The sequence below is a fragment of the Rhinopithecus roxellana genome, unplaced genomic scaffold (genome assembly GCF_007565055.1).
Source record: "Rhinopithecus roxellana isolate Shanxi Qingling unplaced genomic scaffold, ASM756505v1 contig1952, whole genome shotgun sequence".
Lineage (NCBI taxonomy): Eukaryota > Metazoa > Chordata > Mammalia > Primates > Cercopithecidae > Rhinopithecus > Rhinopithecus roxellana.
The window spans coordinates 53,527-62,913 of NW_022141903.1; positions in this window are offsets into that span (position 1 = coordinate 53,527).

Sequence of the window (9,387 nt, forward strand, 5' to 3'; positions counted from 1 at the left end):
AGGTATAAAATATGAACATAAGAGATACAGGTATAAAATATAAACATAATAGATATAATAGATATAGGTAAAAAATATAGACATAAGAGATATAATAGATACAGATATAAAATATAGACATAATAAATATAATCGATACAGGTATAAAATACAGACATAATAGATATCCTTATAAAGTAGAGACATAGTAGATATAATAGATATCTGGAAAAAATATAGACATAATACATACAAAAGATATAGGTATAAAATATAGACATAATAGATACAATAGATATAGGCATAAAATATAGGCATAATAGATATAATAGATATAGGTATAAAATATAGGCATGATAGATATGATATATATAGGTATAAAATATAGATATAATAGATATGATAGATATAGATATAAAATATAGACATAATAGATATAATACATATATTCATAAAATATAGACATAATAGGTACGAAAGATACAGGTACAAAATATAGATATAATAGATATAGGTATAAAATATAGATATAGATATAATAGATATAGGTATCAAATATAAACATAATAGATATTACAGAGATGGGTATAAAATATAGAAGTAATAGATATAATAGATATAGGTGTAAAATATAGACATAGTCGATATAATAGATATAGGTATAAAACATAGACATAATGGATATAATAGATATAGTTATAAAATATAGACATTATATATAATATAGATATAAAATATAGACATAATAGATATAGGTATTAAATATAGACATAATACAAATAATGGAAATAAGTATAAAATATAGACATAATAGATATAATAGATATAGGTATAAAATATGGACATAATAGACGTAGGAACAAAATATAGACATAATACATATGGGTATGAAATATAGACATAATATATATAACAAATATAGGTAAAAAATAGAGACATTATAGATATAATAGATGTTGGTATAAAATATATACATAATAGATATAAGAGATATAGGTATAACATATAGACATAATAGATATAATATATATAGGCATAAAATATAGACATAATAGATACAATAAATACAGGTATAAAATATAGCCATAACAGATATAATAGACATAGGTATAAAATAGAGATATAATAAATATAGATATAAAATATAGATGAAATAGATATTAAAGATATAGGAATAAAATATAGATATAATATATATAATAGATATAGGTATAAAATATATATATAACAGATATAGATATAAAATACAGATATAATAGATATATGTATAAAATATAGATATAATATAGGTATAAAATACAGATATAAGAGATGTAATAGATATAGGTGCAAAATATAGACATCATAGATATAGGTATTAAATTTAGTCATAATAGATATAATAGATATAGGTATAAAATATAGACATAATAGATAGATACAGGTATAAAAAATAGACATAATAGATATAATAGATATAGGTATAAAATGTAGACATAATAGCTACAGGTATAAAATATAGACATAATAGATATAGTAGATAAAGGTATGAAATATAGACCTGATAGATATAATAGATATAGGTATAAAATTAGACATAATACATATAATAGAGAGAGGTATAAAATATAGTCATAATAGATATAGGTATAAAATGTACACATAATAGATATAACATATATAGTTCTAAAATATAGACATAATTTTTCTAATACATATAGGTATAAAATGTAGACATAATAGTTATAGGTATAAAATATAGACATAATAGATATAATAGATATTGGTATTAAATATAGACATAATAGATATAGGTATAAAATATAGACACAATAGGTAAAATAGATACAGGTATAAAATATAGACATAATAGATATAATAGATACACGTCGAAAATACAAACATAGTAGATATAATAGATAGAGGTATAAAATATAGACATAACAGATATAATCGATATAGGTATAAAATATAGACATAATAGACATAGGTATAAAATAGACATAATAGATATAATAGATAAAGGTATAAAATATAGCCAAAATAGATATAGGTACACAATACAGATATAATACATATAATAGATTCAGGTATAAAATGTAGACATAATAGATATAATAGACATAGGTATAAAATATAGACAGAGTAGATATAACAGACATAGGCATAAAATACAGACAAAATAGATATAATAGATATAGGTATAAAATATAGACATAATAGATATAGGAGTAAAGTACAGACATAGTAGATATAATAGATAAAGGTACAATAAATACAGGTATAAAATAGAGACATAATAGAAATAATAGATTTAGGCGTAAAACACAGATACAATAGATTTAGGTATAAAATATAGATATAATAGATATGATAGATACAAGTATAAAATATAGATATAATAGATATAATGGATATAGGTATAAAATGTAGATATAATAGATATAGATAAATATATAGATATAATAGATATAATAGATATAGGAGTAAAATATAGATATAATAGATATAGGTATAAAATATAAACAAAATAGATATAGTAGATATAGGTGTAAAATATAGACATATTATATAGGTATAAAATTTAGTCATAATTGATATAATAGATATAGATATAAAATATAGACATAATAGTTATAATAGATGGAGACATAAAATACAGACACAGTAGATGTAATACATTTAGGTATTAAATATAGACATAATAAATATAATAGATATATTAATAAAATAGAGACATAATAGATATAATCGATATAGGTATAAGATGTAGACATAATAGAAATAATAGATATACGTATAAAATATAGACATAATAGAATAATAGATATAGGTATAAAGTATAGATAAAATAGATATACGTGTAAAATATAGATATAATAGATATAGTTACAAAATACAAATATAACAGACACAATAGATAGAGGTATAAAATATAGATAAAATAGTTATAGGTATAAAATATAGACATAATAGGTATAATAGTTATAGGTTTATAATATAGACATAAGAGATATAATATATATAGGTATAAAATATAAACATAATAGATATAATATATATAGGAATAAAATATAAATATAATACATATAGGTATAAAATATAGATATAATTCATATAGGTATAAAATATGGACATATTAGATAAAGAGATACAGATATGAAATATAGATATAATAGATATAGGTAAAAAATATAGATTTAATAGATATAATAGATATACGTATAAAATATAGATATAATAGATATACGTATAAAATATAGATTTAATAGATATAATATATAGAGTAATAAAATATAGATATAATAGATATAATTATGAAACATTAATATTATAGATATAATAGATATAGGTAGTAAATAGAGAAACAATACGTATAGATATAAAATATAGTTATAATTGATATAGGTGTAAAATATAGATATAATAGATATAATAGATATAGTTATAAAATATAGACATAATCGATATAATAGATATAGGTATTAAATATAGACATAATAGATATAATATATATAGGTATACAATATAGACATAATAGATATAATAGACAGTTATAAATATAGATATCATAGATATAATACATATAGGTATAAAATACAGACGTAATAGATATAGGTATAAAATATAGACATAATAGATATAATAGATACAGATGCAAAATATAGACATAATAGATATAATAGACATAGGTATAAAATAAAGACTAAATAAATATAGGTATAAAATACAGACATAATAAATATAGGTATAAAATACAGACATAATAGATATACCTACAAAATATAGACATAACAGTTATAATAGATATAGCGATGAAATATAGACGTAATAGATATAATAGATATAGGTATAAAATATAGCCATAATAGATATAATAGATATAGGTATAAAATATAGACATAATAGATATAGGTATAATATATAGACATAATAGATATAATAGATATAGGTATGAAATACAGACATAACCGATATTATACATATGTGTATAAAATATAGACAAAATAGATGTAATGGACATAGGTATAAAATATAGACATAATAGATATAATAGATATCGGTATAAAATGTAGACATAAAAGATATAATAGATAGGGGTATAAAATGTAGATATAAAAGATATAGGTATAAAATATGTATATAATAGATAAAGGTATAAAATATAGATATAATAGATATAATTATGAAATATAAATATAATGGATATAATAGATAAAGGTATAAAATATAGATATAATAGATATCGATGTAAAATGTAGTTATAATAGATATAGTTATGAAATATAGATATCATAGATATAATAGATATAGGTATAAAATATAGACATAAAAGATATAAAAGATATAGGTATCAAATATAGACATAATAGAAATAATAGATATCGATATACTATACAGACATAATAGATATAATAGATATAGGTATAAAATATAGACATAATAGATATAATAGACATAGGTATAGATTATAGACATAATAGATATAATAGATATAGGTAAAAAATATAGACTTAATAGATATAACAGATAAAGGTATAAAATATAGACATAGATATAGGTATAATATTTAGACATAATAGAAATAATACATATAGGTATAAAATGTAGACATAATAGACATAATAGATATAGGTATAATATATAGACATAATAGATAGAGGTATAATATTTAGACATAATAGATATAATACATATAGGTATAAAATGTAGACATAATAGACATAATAGATATAGGAATAAAATAAAGACATAACAGATATTTGTATAATATTTAGACATAATAGATATAATACATATAGGTATAAAATATACACAGAATAGATATAATAGATATAGTTGTAAAATATAGACATAATAGATATAGACATAAAATATAGACATAATATATATAATGGATATAGATATGAAATATAGACATAATATATAGTAATAAAATATAGACATAATAGATATAAAAGATAGAGGTGTAAAATATACACATAATATATAGTTATAAAACAAGATATAATTGTTATAATAGATATAAGTATAAAATATAGACATAATACATATAGGTATAATATTTAGACAGAATAGATATAATAGATATAGGTATAAAATATAGATATAATAGATGTAGGTATAAAATATAGTTATAATAGATGTAGGTATAAAATATAGATAAAATAGATATAAGAGTTATAGGTAGAAAATATAGACCTAATAGATATAATAGATATAGGTATAAAATATAGACATAATAGATATAATAGATATAGGTATAAATTCTAGACATAATGGATATAATACATATAGATATAAAATCTAGACATAATAGGTATAGTTGATATACGTATAAAATATAGACATAATAGATATAATAGATATAGGTATAAAATATACACAAAATAGATATAACAGATATAGGTATAAAATATAGATATAATCAATATAGGTATAAAATATAGATATAAGTGTTTTAATATATATAGATATAAAATATAGATATAATAAATAGAGTTATAAAATATAAATATAACAGATACAATAGATATAGGTATAAATACAGATAAAATAGTTGTAGTCATAAAATATAGACATAAAAGATATAATAGATATAGGTATATAATATAGACATAATAGATATAATGTATATAGGTATAAAATATAGACATAATAGATAAAATAGATATAGAAAGAAAATATAGATATAATATAGGTATAAAATATAGATATAATAGATATAATTATAAAAAATATAAATATAATAGATATAATTCATATAGGTAAAAAACATAGATATAATGTATATAGGTATATAATATGGTTAAAATAGATATAGGTATAAAATATTGATATAATAGATATAATAGATATAGGTATAAAATATAGATATAATAGCTATAACAGATACAGTTATAAAATATAGACATAATAGTTATAATAGATATAGGTATAAAATATAGACATAACAGACAGGTACAATATTTAGACATAATAGATATAATAGATATAGGTATAAAATATAGAAATAATATATATTATAGATAAGGTATAAAACGTAGACATAATAGATGTAATAGATATAGCTATAAAATATAGACATAATAGATATTGGTATAAAATATAGACATAATAGATATAATAGATATAGTTATAAAATATAGACCTAATAGGTATTATAGATATAGGCATAAAATAGAAACATAACAGATATAATAGATATGGGTCTAAAATATAGACATATTAGATATAATAGATAAAGGTATAAAACACAGACTAATAGATATAATAGATATAGGTAAAAAATATAGATATAATGGATAAAGGTATAAAATATGGTTATAATAGATACAAGTATAAAACATAGATATAATAGATATAATAGATATAGGCATAAAATATAGACATAATAGATATGATAAAAATTTGTATAAAATATAGATATAATAGATATAATGGATGTTGCTATCAAACATAGAAATAATAGATATAGCTATAAAATACAGATATAGTGGATATAATAGATATAGGCATAAAATATAGACATAATAGATATAATAGATATAGGTGTAAAATATACACATAATATATAGTTATAAAATATAAACATAATAGTTATAATAGATATAGGTATAAAATATAGACATAATAGATATAGGTATAATATTTAGACATAATAAATATAATAGGTAGGGGTATAAAATATAGACATAATAGATATAATAAATACAGTTATAAAATATACACATAATAGATATTATAGATAAAGGTATAAAATATAGACAAAATGGATATAGGTATAAAATAGAGATATAAAAGATATAGTATATATAGTTATAAAATTTAGACGTAATAGATATTATAGATATAGTTATAAAATATAAACAAAATAGATATATTAGATGTGGGTATAAAATATAGACATAATAGATATAATAGATATAGTTATGAAATACAGACATAATAGATATAATAGATATAGGTATAAAATATAGACATAATAGACATGATAGATATAGGTGTCAAATATAGACATAATAGATACAGATATAAAGTAAAGACATAATATATATAATGGATATAGATATAAAATATAGACATAATATATAGTTATAAAATATAGACATAATAGATATAATAGATATAGGTATAAAATATAGACATAATAGATATGATATATATTGGTATAACATATAGACATAATAGATATGATAGATATAGGTACAAAATATAGACATAATAGATATAATAGAAATAGGTATAAAATATAGACGTAAGAGATATAATAGATATAGGTATAAAACATAGACATAATAGATATAATAGATACAGGTATAAAGTATACATATAATAGATATAGGTATAAAATATAGCTATAGTGGATATTATAGATATAACTATAAAATATAGACATAATAGATATAATAGATATAGGTATAAAATATAGACATGTTAGATAAAATAGATAAAGTTATAAAATATAGACATAATAGATATAATAGATATTGGTATACAATATAGACATAATAGATATAGGTATGAAATATAGACATAATAGATATAATAGATATAGGTATAAAATATAGATATAATAGATAAAATTATAAAATATAAATAGATATAATAGATATAGGTATAAAATATCGATATAATAGATATAGGTATAAAATATAGTTGTAATAGATGTCGGTATAATATATTGATATAATAGATATAACAGATATAGTTATAAAAGATAGACATAATAGATATAATAGATATAGGTATAAAATATAGATATAATGGATATAGATATCAAATATAGATACAATAGATATAGGTATAAAATATAGATATAGTGGATATAATAGATATAGGTATAAAATATAGACATAATAGATATAATAGATATAGGAATAAAATGTAGACATAATAGATATAAAAGATAAAGATATAAAATATAGACATAATAGATATAATAGATATTGTTATAAAATATAGACATAATAGATATTGGTGTAAAATATAGACATAATAGATATAATAGATATAGGTATAAAATATAGACATAAGAGGTATAATAGATATAGGTATGAAATATAGACATAATAGATATAATCGATATAGGTATAAAATATAGACATCATAGATATAGGTATAAAATACAAACATAAAAGATATAATATAGGTAAAAAATATAGACATAAGAGATATAATAGATATAGGTATGAAATATAGACATAATAAATATTATCGATACAGGTATAAAATATAGATATAATAGATGTAATAGATATAGGTATAAAATATAGACATAATAGATATAACTGATATAGAAATAAAATGTAGACATAATTGAAATAAGTATAATAGATATAAAAGATAAAGATATAAAATATAGACATAATAGATATAATAGATATTGTTATAAAATATAGACATAATAGATATAGGTATAAAGTATAGACATAATAGATATAATAAATATCGTCATAAAATATAGACATAATACATACAAAAGATATAGGTATAAAATATAGACCTAATAGATACAATAGATATATTATAAAATATATACATAATAGATATTATAGATATAGGTATAAAATATAGACATAATAGATATGATATATATAGGCATAAAATATAGACATAATAGATATGATAGATATAGTTATAGAATATAGACATAATAGATATAATCGATATACGTATAAAATACAGACATAATAGATATAATAGATACAGGTACAAAATATAGATATAATAGATATAGTTATAAAATATAGATATAATAGTTATAATAGATATATATGTAAAAAAGTAGATATAATAGATACAGCTATAAAATATAGACAATAGATATAATAGATATAGATATAAAATATAGATATAATAGATATAATTATAAAATATAAATATAATAGATATAATAGATATAGGTAAAAATTATAGATATAATGGATATAGGTATAAAATATGGTTATAATAGATATAGGTATAAAATATAGATATAATAGATATAGGCATAAAATATAGACATAATAGGTATGACATATATATGTATGAAATATGGATATAATAGATATAATGGATATAGGTATCAAATATAGATATAATAGATATAGGTATAAAATATAGATATAGTGGATATAAGAGATATAGGCATAAAATATAGACATAATAGATATAATAGATATAGGTATAAAATATAGACATAAGAAATATTATAGATAAAGATATAAAATATAGACATAATAGATATAGGTATAAAGTACAGACACAATAGATATAATAGATATAGGTATAAAATATAGACATGAGAGGTATAATAGATATAGTTTTAAAATATAGACATAATATATATAATAGATATAGGTAAAAAATATAGACATAATAGATATAATAGATGTAGGTATAAAATATATACATAATAGATAAAATAGATATAGGTATAAAATACAG